This window comes from Cucurbita maxima, unplaced genomic scaffold (assembly GCF_002738345.1).
Source record: "Cucurbita maxima cultivar Rimu unplaced genomic scaffold, Cmax_1.0 Cma_Scf00053, whole genome shotgun sequence".
Classification (NCBI taxonomy): Eukaryota; Viridiplantae; Streptophyta; class Magnoliopsida; order Cucurbitales; family Cucurbitaceae; genus Cucurbita; species Cucurbita maxima.
In genome coordinates, this window is record NW_019272069.1 from 872,147 (window position 1) to 888,463 (window position 16,317).

General features: G+C 36.6%; 1 pseudogene; it reads left to right on the forward strand.

The window, feature by feature from the left end:
• The window catches only part of LOC111471506, a 46,311-nt pseudogene that overhangs the window by 1,972 nt on the left and 28,022 nt on the right, over positions 1-16,317 (forward strand).

The window sequence follows — 16,317 nt, forward strand, 5'->3', positions numbered from 1 at the left end:
ATATATATATATATATATATATATATATATATATATATATATATATATATATATATATCGTAATATGGGTGAAAATGTAGAAATGTGATTATCGAAGGGCTCACCGTCTTTGCTCTCCAGTCATCGTACCCAACACCAACGGAATCAATCTAGGTTCCCTTCTTCTCCTTTAAAACCTTAACACTCGAATTGAAGACTGCTACATTGTCTCCGGTGAGGATTGCATCGCCATCAAGAGCGAATGGGACCAGTACGGTATCAAGTTCGAAATTCCGACTGAGGACCTCGTCATTCGCCACCTCACTTGCATCTCACCAGATTCTGCAGGCATTGCCCTTGGCAGCGAAATGTCCGGTGGAATTCGCAACGTCAGGATCGAAAATGTTACAGCAATCAACACATAGTCTGTCGACAAAATCAAAATCGCTTGCACACGAGGCAGATTCACCATGAAGTTTTTATGGTATGATTAAGACACCTTATTTCGTATCACATTTTGTGTAATCTTTTTTATGCTTTTAGTACAACAATTATATGATGTAGGAATTGAATCTTCTAATTAAAGAAGAGAGAGTATATCTATTATTGTGAAACTCTGGCATTTGTAAAATGTAATTAATTCTTCTTTAAGAACTAGCTACTTTTATTTTAGTTGTTGAAGCTAATTAATTCTTCTTTAAATGGATTTAGTGCAACTGCTAGTTTGAATTAGTCAAAATATTCGTAATCGGTTAATATTTTGAAAAGATATTAGTTATAGAATATATCTTTTATCATTAGTAAACAATTAATATTTTTCTATTTGATTTGTAGGATATTTTATTTTATTCTCAAGATTTAGTTAATTTATATTTAATTATTTGTAGGTATTAGTTGATATCTTGTATTCTATTTAAACGTTGTAAATATTAATAAACAATCCCATTGAGTAATAATATTTTCATATCTATTCACACTTTTGAGTGGTAGATATTGTGTCATTGTTTCAGAGCTTACCAAGGGTTTGATATTATTAGTCAACGAGATGAATGGTGGAAGTACTATGCGTATAGCTATGGAAAAGCTTGTTGGAAATAATTATAGTTATTGGAAGTTTTGTATGGAAGCTTATCTATAGGGACAAGATTTGTGAGATTTGATTGAGGGTGATGACACAGAAATTCCACCAGATACTCCACATAATGCTGAATTATGCCGACAATGGAAGATCAAATATGAGAAATCCTTATTTACCTTGCAAACTTTGATTAGCAAGGAATATATTGATCATGTTCGTGATTTAAAGTCACCAAAGCAAGTGTGAGAAACACTTCAAAAGTTTTTCTCTAAGAAAAATACTGATTGCAATTTCTAGAGAATGAACTAGCTGTGGTAACTCAAGGTAATTTTTCTATTGAAGAATATTTCTTGGAAGTCAAAAATCTGTGCTCTAAAATTTCAGAATTAGATACTGAGGAGCTAGTGAGTGATGCTCGATTACGGCGTTATCTTATTCGTGGATTACGAAAAGACTTTATGCCATTTGTTTCCTCAATACAAAAGTGGGCAAATCATCCTATAGTTATTGAATTGGAGAATCTTCTTTCCAATCACGAAGCCTTGAATAAGCAAATGACTAGCAGCAACGAGTTTTCCCAAAGTCAGAAGATGTGTTGTATGTCAAAGATCAAATGAGACAGAATTTTCATTCAAAGCATTCATCAAGCAATGGGAATCAATTCAGAAGTGAGGAGTCGTCAAAGAAGTCATTTAAAGCTTGTTCCAGGTGTGGAAAACTTGGTCATTTTAAACGAGATTGTCAGGCGAAAGTGATGTCTCATCGTTGCGGAAAGCCAGACAATATTTAGCCAAATTGCCGAGTCAAAATGAAAGAATCAGAAGCAAATGTTGTACATGAATGTAAAAATTCTTCAAATTCTTCTGATCCAATTTGGGAATACTGTTTAACTATTGAGGTTCTTTACCAACCAACAAATTTGACTTCACGTGTACATCAAGATGATGTCTCTACAGATGATCAAAATCCTAATTCCACTACTTACACTTCTAAATTTGATTCCCTCCAAGTTCCCCCTCTAGACTCTCTCTTTTTCTCCGATGCCAATTCTGCCGCCCCTGGTGGCCCTTCTGTTTATTCCATGCCTTCGAACTTGGGATTTGAGGAAAATAACGATTTTTAGCTCACTTTTGATGACCTTGACGACCTTTACCTCCCATCTGAGGCTGACGATCTTGGAGAATTTGGATCAAACTACCAATTCGCAGGATTCGGCTACTGATGCTCTGCTCGAGCCTGACCCGAAAATAACTACATTGCTTGATGATGATGATTTATCACGATTTGGTTCTGATGATGATGTATCACGATTTAGTTCTGATGTTGAGGGCTTGGAGGAGGATTTCATAGTTCAGGCAAATTTATGTGAAGAAGGGGATGATTCAACGGGTCATATTAGTAATTTGGATCCTGCCGTTAAGGCTTTGGAAGAGGCCATTTTCATGAAACCAGATTATATTGATGCTTACTTTGATTTGGCCTCTGCTTTGCATGCAATGAGGGATGAGCAAGAAATTGAGGTGTTTCAGAAGGAAATCAACTTGAAGCATGACCATGTAGATGCTTTGTATATTTTTGGGTGGACCTTACATGGACTTGGGTAGGTTCCAGAGAACTTCAGAAATGTACACGAGGGTTTTAGCTGTGTGGCCTAACCATTGGCGGGCTCAGCTCAACAAAGTTGTGTCCTTACTAGGTGCTGGGGAAGCTGAGACGCTAAGAAGGCCTTAAAGGAAGCCTTGAAAATGACGAACAGGGTGGAGTGGCATGATGCAATATCACATTTGAAACCGTTGCAGAAGGAAGTTGAAAGGCAATGACAGTGCAAATGGTGAAGGGGCTTTTATAGCTGTGGAAGCCTCAAAGTTTAAGACCATTGAAGAGAAGACTGTTTTGAGACTGAAACTGTCAAATGCTTTCAAAATTAGATCTTTTCAAAAGATTACCAGATTGAATCGCTGTAATGTGGAACTTATTAAGGAAATTAGTGAACATGATGTGCCAGTGCCATATTGAGGTGGTGGCATGCAAAGAAGTCCAGCAATGACAGTGCAAATGGTGAAGGGGCTTTTATAGCTGTGGAAGCCTCAAAGTTTAAGACCATTGGAGAGAAGACTGTTTTGAGACCGAAACTGTCAAATGCTTTTAAAATTAGATCTTTTCAAAAGATTACCAGATTGAATCGCTGTAATGTGGAACTTATTAAAGAAATTAGTGAACATGATGTGCCAGTGCCTTATTGAGGTGGTGGCATGCAAAGAAGTCCAGCAATGACAGTGCAAATGGTGAAGGGGCTTTTATAGCTGTGGAAGCCTCAAAGTTTAAGACCATTGGAGAGAAGACTATTTTGAGACTGAAACTATCAAATGTTCTCAAAATGAGATCTTTTCAAAAGATTACCAGATTGAATCGCTGTAATGTGGAACTTATTAAGGAAATTAGTGAACATGATGCGCCAGTGCCTTATTGAGGTGGTGGCATGCCAAAAAGTCCATACGCAAGCCTAGCTGGAAGAATACTAATGAGCAACTTGGGGACATATTTACTAAGACACTTGCCAAAATGCAAGTGAAGTTTGAATTTTTTCGTAAAGGCTCGGAGTTATTGAGAAGTTAAGGGAAGTTGTCCAAATTTAGTGCAACTTATTGCTAGTTTCCCGTTACAAAGAATTATTTCAAAAATGAAACATTAACTAATTTTGCCTCTTTATCGAACATGTGACCTTCAGATCTTCAATTTGACGCTCTCTCAACTGAACTATCCCCGCAATTTACTAATGTAAAAATGCATAAGTAGAGCTATCCCGCTATAAAGTTTAAATCATTAAGTTCACAAATGAAATATTCCCTAGATTGCATAGTCAAGTTAGGACGCTCGACACCATTGCAGTGAACATGGATCAAACACATAACACCTTCAGATCTTCAATCTAACGCTCTCCCAACTAAGCTATCCCTGCTATTTTAACACAATAAAAATGCATTAGTAGAGATATCTCATCTATTTAATCACCGCTAATTAGTTGAGTTATGCTTAACTTGACAATTTATTACAATCAAAATTAATGTGTAACTTTCTATCAAAGTTTAAATCGCAAAGAAATATTCACTAATTAATAGATGAAATAGTCTACTAAGACTCTGACACAAATGCAGCGAACGTAGATCAAACATGTGACCCTCAGATCTTCAGTCTAACGCTCTCCCAACTGATCTTTCCCCACCATAATCGAACGGTAAGTGATAAAGCCCAACAAACTTTAGAGTTGTTATGTCATGTGTAGCTTAGATTGATTGGTAAATCAATTGGTGGAGATGCATTCTAAATCAGAGTTGGACTAATATTTCTAGTGGTGATCAACGAAAGCCTTCTAGATAAGGGACTTTCTATTCAAACTAAACAATTTATTTTCTAACATACAACTGGATATGTATGCTATTATATGGATTGTTATAGGGATGTTATTGTTTTGTTGTCATGCCTATTGATTATGAAAATAATTATTTTGTTATTGCATTTTGTGCATGTTATGATTTTTGAATGAAATAAATATGATAAGGGTTACACGCTTTGTGTATGAGGTAAGAAGTCACTATTGGTGTAACGCCCCTAATTTTCTTAACCTAATTAGTGACGTCACCCATGCATACATAACTCATTAAGTGGAAGCTCATCATAAATAACCTTGGAAAACACAACAAAATCTTTCATAAAGGTCCAAACATCTGAAACAAACCTATCTCTGAAAGTAAAACCTTCCATGAATTAAAAACAAATCAAAATAAAAAAATGTTTAATGCTTTAACTTAAATCAGTAAAATAAACCTAAACTACTAAAAATGTCCCTCGTCCACTTCCATGGTGTCCTCATCTCCACTGTAAACCGTACATTGGTGCCTTGCCTTTTCCTGAAAAATATAGGTAGCACGTGGCTTGAGTATTTTATGAAATACTCAGTAAGTCACCTCACTATTGGGGTTAGAAATGCAAACACATGTAACATATGAGTGAGACTAACTTTTCGTAAACTTTAAATGGTCTTGGGTGCTTTTCTATTTCGGGTAGGGTTGGATGTGTGGTACTTCTTCACACACAGCCCATGTACGCGCTCATGGACCCACCAGGTGGGCTCGTATACGTGACCCCTGAGCCTGGCTTGGTCAGACAAAACGTATTACACTTCGCCGGACACCACAAAATAGAAAAGGCCCGCATGATATCATGGCGAACATAAATATCGTATTTCATCCTTTCGTAACATAAAGGGGAAGTATCCCGATGCAAGTGACATACATATATTCATGAGGTCCCTTAACATACTTAACATGACATTACATAAGCATGGCTAACATCACAAATACGTTTCTTACATTACATGGCATATTACATAACATGGAAATACTACGTGTATCCATGACATCGATCAACATTTTCATGGCATATAATACTAGCAGATTAACTAACTTTTCAAAGCATAAACAGTCAACAGTCAACATCATCCATATCTTTTCATACCGTAAAGAGTCAATATCATCTGTAACTTTTCATAGCGTAAGCAGTCAACAGTCAACATAATCCATAACTTTTCATAGCGTAAACAGTTACATAATCCATACATCATATAGTCATATCACATAAAATATGGTGCATGTAGGGGGCACAGGGCACGCACAATCATACAACACATAGTAAGCTAACTCCAACAGTAAGGTTACTTACCTCGATGGCCTTGGCCGAAGTCACTCACAACAAGCTAATTCCAACGGTTAATTACATCATATAATAACCACATAAAAATTTAGAAACCTTTCGTAACATACCCTAGCTAAATCTCATGCTATTTATCAAAATAAACTCCCAATACAATCTGTCTTTGACGGTAAGGAACCATACTGACCTTAGATGGTAAAATAAGGGCAGAAACGGTTTCAGAAGGGCCAAAAACCTAGAAATTGATATATTATAATGATACCGAGTTGCCGAGCCAACCAACTAAGCCACGAAGTCGAACCACGGGAGTTGACGGAGCTGAGTCGGATCGTGTTAATATAACACATGCGAAAGCAATTTGGATCTTAGGCACTCTAAGTACATCAATGATAATAAATTAGCAAGCATGTTCAAAAACATTAAAACTCAATGAGTTTGAATACTAAACTTTTTGTAGTTTAAATTCCTTTTTCCTTACGAACGGGTTTCAAACCACCACTAGTGTCTTCCCTACTATTCTCTGGCGTTAGAATGAGATTGTGAAATCCAGTGAGTGACTAATTGGAAAGGAATTTAGTATATGTAAAGGGAGAGTTTTGAGAGAATTTCTCAAAGTTTTTCAAGAAGACTTTCCATGTACCTTTATCACTCTATTTATCTGTGATATTTGCATATTCATGCAAATTTGAGATTACCAAATTTTGACACTCAAAATTCCATTCAAATTTGTGGGATTATGTGGCAAGCATTCAAGTTTGAATTAACCAAATTTTGACACTCAAAATTCTACTCAAATTTGTGGGGTTTACTTGGCAAACATGCAAGTTTGGATAAATTAAATTTTGACACTCAAATTTCCACTCAAATTTGTGGGATTATGGACGAACATGCAAGTGTGTTAAACCATATATTGACACTCAATATTCCACTAACTCAAACATGTATTTTTCCATTAAGTGAAGTCAACATTTTGACTTTATTTATTTTAATTCAACAATTAATTTGAATAATTAATTTCCAATAAAAAAATATTAAATGATTGATTAAAAAATTTAATTAATATTTAACATTAAATCAAATAACAATCCTAATTAATTCCGGCACATATTGATTATGAATCCCTATTCATAATTAAAATATTTAAATCTTATTTAAATATCTTCAATTCTCTCATTTTGTTTAATTCGTAATTAAATCAAAATGCGGTTAAATATATCATATATATTTAGCGCATATTCCTTAATAAGAGTTCGAATACTTCAAACTCATTCGTCACATTGTTCTAAGGTTTAGTCCGATATGAGCTAGCAAGGGGACCTAATGGACCTACAGATTCTTGGTCTCCAACGATCCGAGATTAACTGGCTAAACTCATTTACCTTTTAACCAACATTCGTTAACTACTAGGGCACTCCACTATAGCCTAGTAGTTGTTTTTCCCTCACTATAGATATATTCTATCCATTTGATATAACCATTAGTAGTAAGTCGATCCTTCACAGGTTGTTCGTAACTAGAGCTGGGTCAATTTACCGTTTTTACCCATAAAGTTACTTCTTGTTCCTTAAGTCCCACTGATCCTCTAATGAACAATTGGTTTGTGGTCCAACCACCAAACCGAATCCCTCTCGGGCCAATGAGAGGGTGGGGCCCTTTGTTCAAGACTTGGATTCAGTACTTAAGGGAGCAACCTCTCTACTATCCCTAAAAGCGGGTAGGAGTGAATTCTATCTTGCACCCTATGTCCCCCAACTATTCACCCAGTTTTACCCTTGAAATGGGAGGCTTATTGAGTCGGCGAATCTAAGTATAATTATGAATAAACAGGAGTTCATAGCTAGCTCAGGATTAAGGTCGAGTTACCTAGGTCATCGAGTGAAAAAATCAGTCTCAACAATAAATGACATTATAAAGTGAGAGTGATTTTCTTCATGGTCCGATCTTATGCAATACTCATTGCATAGGACGCCCCCGCTCACATGTCTCCACATGTACAATTTAGGGATCACATTGTTTATATCATATACAAAAGTGGGCTGCATCCATAGTGTCCCCAAGATAAGGTACTCAGTCTTATCCCTGTACTATAGATCATTTTGAATATATACTTGAACTTGATCCACTCTTATGTCTCTACATATAGTTCAAGTAATCATACTATAGCCATAGTATTCTTGGTTTACTAGATTTAGATTAATGATCGTAAAATTCACTTTATTCAATAATGATCTTTACTAAATAAACATCAATAATAACTTTATTGAAAATAGAATATGTTTTTGTTTACAAACTATGAGTTTTTGGACATCAAACCCAACAGAGACAACGTAAATGTATGGAGCCGAGAGTATGCGTGCAGAGTTGCCAGGTTCTTTGGACATGAATTTGTGGAGTTGGGCCGTCGATTGAAACACGACTCTTTATTATTTGGGCCGAACTGGAGGCTAAGCGTGAGGTGAGTTACCCAGCCCGCTTTGTCGTCTTCCTTACCCGCAACCACGTGAAACCCTAACTTGTCGTTGAGCCATCAACGATGTGGCTGTCTTTCTCTGGTTCCAACTCTCACTTCTCTTGACAGGCACGAGATGACACGACCCAATGCGATCCGACATCTAATCTCGCCCACCCTAATTGATTTTGACCCCTTCGTTGATTGTCCCTCTGGACAACAAGTTCACTTGTTCTGACAACTCAACGAAAAATACCTAGCGAACCAACCCACACGAATTTCCTTTCAAACACTCTCGGTTCTCGTTCTTGTTGGGTTTTATGTTCTAAAACTCATAGTTTGTAAACAAAAACATATTCTATTTTCAATAAAGTTATTATTATTGTTTATTCAGTAAAGATTGTTACTGAATAAAGTGAACTTTACGATCATTAATATAAATCCAATAAACTAAGAACACTCTGGCTATAGTATGATTACTTGAACTATATGTAGAGACATAAGAGTTGTTCAAGTTCAAGTATATAGTCAAAATGATCTATAGTATAAGGATAAGGTTGAGTACCTTGTTCTGGGGACACTACGGATGCGGCCCACTTTTGTATATGATATAAACAATGTGATCACTAAAATTGTACATGTGGAGACATGTGAGTGGGGGCGTCCTATGCAATGAGTATTGCATAAGATCGGACCATGAAGAAAATCACTCTCACTTTATAATGTCGTTTACTATTGAGACTTATTTTCTTTTCATTCGATGACCTAGGTAACTCGATCTTAATCCTGAGCTAACCATGAACTTCTGTTTATTCGAAATTATCCATAGATTTGCATGGGTGAGAGGGGCTCAAGTTCGGTGACTCAATAGGCCTCCCATTTCAGGGGTAAGACTGGGTAAATGGCTGGGGACGTGGGGTGTAAGATGGAATTCACTCCTACCCACTTTTAGGGATAGAAGAGAGGTAGTTCTCTTAAGTACTGACTCCAGGTCTTGAACAAGGTACCCCACCCTCTCATTGGCCTGAGAGAGATTCGGTTTACTGGTTGGACCACAAACCAATTGTTCATTAGAGGATCAGTGAGACATAAGAAACAAGAAGTAACTTTAGGGGTAAAACGGTAAATTAACCCAACTCTAGTTACAAACAACATGTGAAGGATCGACTTACTAATCATGGCTATACCAAATGGACAAAAATATATCTATAGTGAAGGGAGTGCAACTACTAGGCTATAGTGGAATGTCCTAGTAGTTAACGAATGTTGGTTAACAAGGTTAATGAGTTTAACCGGTTAATCTTGGATCATTGGAGCCCATGATCTATAGATCCATTAGGTCCCTCTGCTAGCTCATATCAGATTAAACCATAGAACAGTGTGACGAGTGAGTTCGAAGTGTTCAAATTCAAATTAGGGAGAATGCGCTACATATATACGATATATTTAACCGTATTTTTGTTTTATTTACGAATTAAACAAACAGAGAGAATCTGAGATATTTAAATAAGATTTAAATATCTTAATCAAATATGTGTCGGAATTAATTGGGATTGACATTTGAATTAATATTAAATATTAATTAAATAGTTTAATTAATTATTTAATATTACTTTAATTTGAGATTAATAATTCAAATTAATTGTTGAATTAAAATGAAGAAAGTCAAAATGTTACTTCATTTAATGTAAAAATCCATGTGTTGAATTTTGAGGTGTCAAAATTTGGTTTAACCAAACTTGCATGCTTGCCAAATAAACCTCCACAAATTTGAGTGGAATTTTGAGTGTCAAAATTTGGTTAACTCAAGCATGCATGCTTGCCACATAATCCCAAACATTTGAGTAGAATTTTGAGTGTCAAAATGTGGTGATCTCAAATTTGCATTAACATGCCAACATGACTCTATAAATAGAGTGATCATAATACATGAAAGATCTTCTTGTTGGTGAAAAACCTTGAGAAAAACCTCTCACAAACACTCTCTTCATATATACAAAATCCCTCCCAAGTTTAGTCACTCACCGGATTCCACAATCCCGTTCTAAGGCCAGAGGATAGTGGAGAAGACACTAGTGGTGGTTCGAAACCGGTTCGTGAGGAAAAAAAAATTTGAATTACAAAAGGTTAGTATTCAAACTCATTAAGTTTTAATTCTCATGAACATGCTAGTTATTTACTATATTTGATGTTCTAAAAGTGCCTAAGATCCAAATTGCTTTCGTATGTGTTATATTAACATCATTAGTTCTCTCAGACAGTGTTTGGAGACCAAAATCGTTTTGAAGGAAAGTGTAGGTTGGACATAGGAATATAAAAGGTCTCAAAACGTTTCCATTGAGGTAATAACTGTCTCGTCCAAAATCATGCATATTTTCCGGCGAGAATAAATGCTACAACATATTATCCTTTCATTTATAGAAGTAAGAATAAAATCTCAACAAAATAAGGAAAAATAGAAAAATCTGAATACATATATGCATGAGGTCTCTTAACATACTTAACATGGCATTACATAAGCATTGCTAACATCACATATACGTTTCTTACATTGCATGACATATTACATAACATGAAAATACTACTTGTATCCATGGCATCGATCAACATTTTCATGGCATATAATACTAGCAGATCAACTAACTTTTCATAGCATAAACAGTCAATAGTCAATAGTCAATATCATCCATAACTTTTCATAGCGTAAAGAGTCAACATCATCCATAACTTTTCATAGTGTAAACAGTTAACAGTCAACACAATCCATAACTTTTCATAGCGCAAACAGTCAACATAATTCATAACTTTTCATAGCGTAAACAGTCACATAATCTATAACTTTTCATAGCGTAAACAGTCACATAATCCATACATCATATAGTCATATCACATAAAATATGGTGCATGCAGGGGCCATAGGGCACGCACCATCATACAACATATAGTAAGCTAACTTCAACAGTAAGGTTACTTACCTCGATGGCCTTGGCTGAAGTCACTCACAACAAGCTAATTCCAAGGGTTAATTACACCATATAATAAGCACCTAAAAATTTAGGAACCTTTCGTAACATACCCTAGCTAAATCTCATGCTATTTATCAAAATAAACTCCTAACACAATCTATCTTTGATGGTTAGGAACCATACTGACCTTAGATTGTAAAATAAGGGTAGAAACAGTTTCAGAAGGGCCGAAAACCTAGAAATTGATATATTATAACAATACCAAGCCGATAAGCCGAGCTGCCGAGTCGACCAAGTAAGCCGCCAAGTCAAGCCTCGGGAGTTGACAGAGCCCAACTGATGTACACAAGCGGAGCCGATAGTACGCGTGCGGAGCCGCCAGGTTTGTTGGACGTGCGTCTATGGAGTTGGGCTGCCAATGGAAAGACAACCCGTTAATGTTTGGGCCGAACAGGATGCTAAGTGTGAGGCGGGTTACTTGGCCTGCTTCGTCGTCTTCCTAACCCACACCACTTGTAACCCTAACTCATCGTTGCGCCGTCAACGATGCAATTGTCCTGCTCCGATTCCAACTTTCACTTCTCCTGATGGGCAAGAGGCGACATGACCCAACGCGATCTGACGTCTCGTCTCCCCACATTAATTGATTTCGACCCCTTCAACGATTCTTCCTCGGTACAGCAGGTCACTTGTTTGGAAAACTCACTGAAAAACACCCAGCGAACCAACCCACACGATTTCCTTTTAAACACTCTCGGTTGCCTTTCTCTCAGACACAGGAGGTGAGTTTGGAGACAAAAATTGTTTTCAAGGAAAGTGAAGGAGGGGCATAGGAATATAAAAGGTCTCAAAACGTTCTTATTAAGGTAATAACTGTATCGCCGGAAATCACGCATATTTTCTAGCAAGAATAAATGCTACAACATATTATCCTGTCATTTAGAGAAGTAAGAATAAAATCTCAACAAAATAAGGAAAATGGAAACATCTTAATCGTTACAATTGGTCACTAAGCATTGAATGTTGAAAACTATTTTAAGTGAGGAGATTATATGCTATGTGTTATGAGTAATCAACCACCAAGGTCCCTTGATTTTGATTGATGAAACTATTTGATGGTTTGCATGTCTAACCACAATAGGGGAGTTAATGAGTACTTATTTACCCTATTTTAAAATGATTTTCAGGTAAGGTTGTAGCATGGGAGTGACTGATGACTCGTGAATGTATATAGTAAAATGGTGTAAAATTCACAAGAATACATGTCAATATACAATATCACAAATAGTAAATAATAAATAAATTATCCATTCAACCGAGAACCTAATTTTTGTTACTTTTTGTTGCTGGAAATTAAGTTTTTTTGTCTTTTTCAAATGTATGTTGGCGATTTTAAACTAATTAAAAAAATTTGATTGAGAGTATCAATTGTTCTAGAATAACGGAGAACAACTAGAAAATCAAGGAAGCTTTGGCTAAAACTGATAAAATAGATAGGTTGTTGAATTTTGTGGTGGATTTTAGCTCATTTTAACTTATTTTTCAAGGGTCATGTAGGGTGTTCATAACCCTTCGACTATGTTCAAGTATCCTCACAATGGAACTAGAGTATTAAAGATAATTTGCTTACTCTCTCTCTTCTTTCGAGAACAATAAGAGAACAATTATGTATGTAAAGTGACAAACTAAACAAACATGTAAATCATTAGTAACAACTCTTTAATAAACTAAAATCATACCAACATACTTAAACTACATAAAACTCTTCCGCCTCTCCTATAAGGCTTATCTCTCCATACAAACTGATTTCAACATAGAAATCAACATCTTAATCATGATAGAATAAACAAAGATAGGAAATGATTAAGAGTTATCAAGCTTTGTTGGTGTCCTTCAATGGAAATTCCCCTCATTTGAGCACTCTCATACACCTTTTTGCCTTAATCTATCATTCTTGGTTTTCTTTTCCTACTCCTATCAATAGTTGTTGAATAAGGATTCTTCCTCTTCTTGGTTTTCTTTTGCCTTTAGTAGACATTAAAGGATGACAGATATATTTCTGATCTCAAGAAGAACTTAATATGTATTGGTAAGTTGGATAGCACAGGTTATGCAACAAAGTTTGGGAAGAGTTCGTGGAAGATTGTGAAGGGTGCTATGGTGGTAGTACATGACACAAAATCCAGAACCTTTTACATCACTATAGGGTGTGAAAATGGCTGCGGTTGCTGGAGTGCTTCTAAATTCAAGTAGACTTGGACATATGAGCGTCAAAGGAATGAAGATGCCGGTTGCAAATGGAGTTTTAGAAGGCCTAAAATCTGTTGACATAGATCTTTCTGAGAGCTGCGTTATGTGAAACAAAAACGAGTTAGCTTCACAAAGGCTATCAGAGAATCAAAGAAAGTACGATTGGAAATGGTCCATGCAGACGTTTGGGGACCATCTCCAGTGTTATCACTTGGCTGGTTGAGATTTCAGCAGGAAGGTATGAGTTTATTTCCTGAAACATAAGTCAAATGTGTTTGTCACTTTCTAGAAGTGGAAAGCTGAAGTTGAAAATCACACCGGCTTGAAGATCAAATGGCTGAGGTTTGTTAATGAAGAAGATTATGACAAGGCAAAGTTTATAACATTTTGTGCAGCTAAGGAAATTAGATTAATGAGGACAGTTTGTGGCAAGACAAGAAAAAATGGTGTTGCAGAAAGAATGAACAAAACATTGAATGAGCGGGCAAGAAACATGAGAATTCATTCTGGATTGTCAATGTAACGCCCCTAATTTTGTTAACCTAATTAATGACGTCACTCATGCATACATAACTCATTAAGCAGAAGCTCATCATAAATAACCTTGGAAAACACAACAAAGTCTTTCATAAAGGTCAAAAAATTCAAAACAAACATATCTCTGAAAATAAATCGTTTCAAATTCAAAACAAATCTAAATAAAACAATGTTCAATGCTTTAACTTAAATGAGTCAAATAAACATAAACTGCTAAAAATGTCCCTCGTCAACTTCCATGGTGTCCTCAGTTCCACTGTAAACCATACATTGGCCCCTTGCCTTTACCTGAAAAATGTAGGTAGCACGTGGCTTTAGTATTTTATGAAATACTTAGTAAGTCACCCCACTATTGATGTTAGAAATGCAAATACATGCAATATATGAGCGGGGCCTAACTTTTCATGAACTTTACATGGCCTTGGGTGCTTTTTTATTCCGGGTAGGGTTGGATGTGTGGTAATCCTTCACACACGACCCATGTACGTGCACATGGATCCACCAGGCTGGCTCGTATACGTGGCCCCTGAGCCTGGCTTGGTCAGACAAAACGTATTACACTTCGTCGGACACCACAAAACCGAAAAGGGCCCGCATGATATCATGGCGAACATAAATATCGTAATTCATTCTTTCATAAGATAAAGGGAAATTATCCTGATGCAAGTGACATACATAAATGTATGAGGTCCCTTAACATATCTAACATGACATTACATGAGCATTGCTAACATCGCATATACGTTTCTTACATTACATGGCATCTCTTATGACTTACATTACCTGACATATTACATAACATGAAAATACATTCCAGTTGCATAAGCATTTCATGATATGACTCGATAATACTACGTGTATCCATGACATCGATCAACATTTTTCATGACATATAATACTAGCAGATCAACCATCTTTTCATAGCATAAACAATCAACAGTCAACATCATCCATAAATTTTCATATCGTAAACAATCAACAGTCAACATAATCCATAATTTTTTATAGCGTACACAGTCACATAATCCGTATAGTCATCACAATAAATATGGTGCATGCAAGGGCCATAGGGCACGCACCATCATTCAACACGTAGTAAGCTAACTCCAACAGTAAGGTCACTTACCTGGATGGCCTTGGCCGAAGTCACTCACACCAAGCTAATTCCAATGGTTAAATACGTTCTATAATAACCACCTAAAAAGTTAGGAACCTTTCATATCATACCCTAGTTAAATCTCATGCTATTTATCAAAATAAACTCCCAACACAATCTCTCTTTGATTGTTAGGATCCATACTGACCTCGGATAGTAAAACTAAGGGTAGAAACGGGTTCGGTAGGTCCAAAAACCTTAGAATCGATATATTATAGTGATACTGAGCCGATAGCCGAGCCAACCAACTAAGCAGCCAAGCCGAGTCGCGGGAGTTGACGGAGCTAAGCCGACGTATGAGTACGGAGTCGAGAGTACGCGTGCGAAGCCGCCAGGTCCTTTGGACGTGCGTCTGTGGAGTTGGGATGCCGATGGAAATGCGGTCTGTTACTATTTGGGCTTAACTGGAGGTTGAGTGTGAGGCAGGTTACCCATCCCGCTTCGTTGTCTTCCTAACCCGCAACCATGCGAAACCCTAACTCATCGTTGCACCGTCAACGATGCAGCTGTCCTACTCCGATTTTGACTTTCACTTCTCCCGATGGGCACGAACACCCTTACATATTTCGACGCCTTTCCATCACTGACGATCCTCGACGCAACTTCTTGTTTTCGCCGGTCACGCAGCGTCTTTGACACAAGCACGACGATCCCGACGTCTATATCTTACTTCAACTTGAATCTTTTTTTTTTTCGAAATAGCAACTGTAATGTTCTGAGAGAAAAGTTTGGAGAGAAAATCATTTTCAAGGGAAAATAATCTCAAGACATTTCTAATAAGGCATTCTAGGGTTTTAGGATAGGGAAACTTAGAGAAATAGGAATGTTTCTTTTAGGCAATAAATGTTTTGTAGGAAAGCCATCGATTTCTAGGGAGATTACATGAGAACATTTAATTAATTATTTTATTTTTATTTGATTTTAGTTTATTCTAGAAACTCGAATCGTTACCGCCAAAGACATTCTGGGTCGATGTTGTAAATACAGCAGCCTACTTGATCAATAAAGAACCGTCAGTACTCTTGTAGTTTAATTGTGCAGAAGGAACTCACATACTCTCACTCGAGAACTTTTGGTTGTACTGTGTATGTTCACACCAATCCAAAGAAAAGAGACAAGCTTGATGCTAAGGCTGTGAAGTGCTACTTCATAGGCTACGACTCTAACATATTTGGATACAAATTTTGGTTGA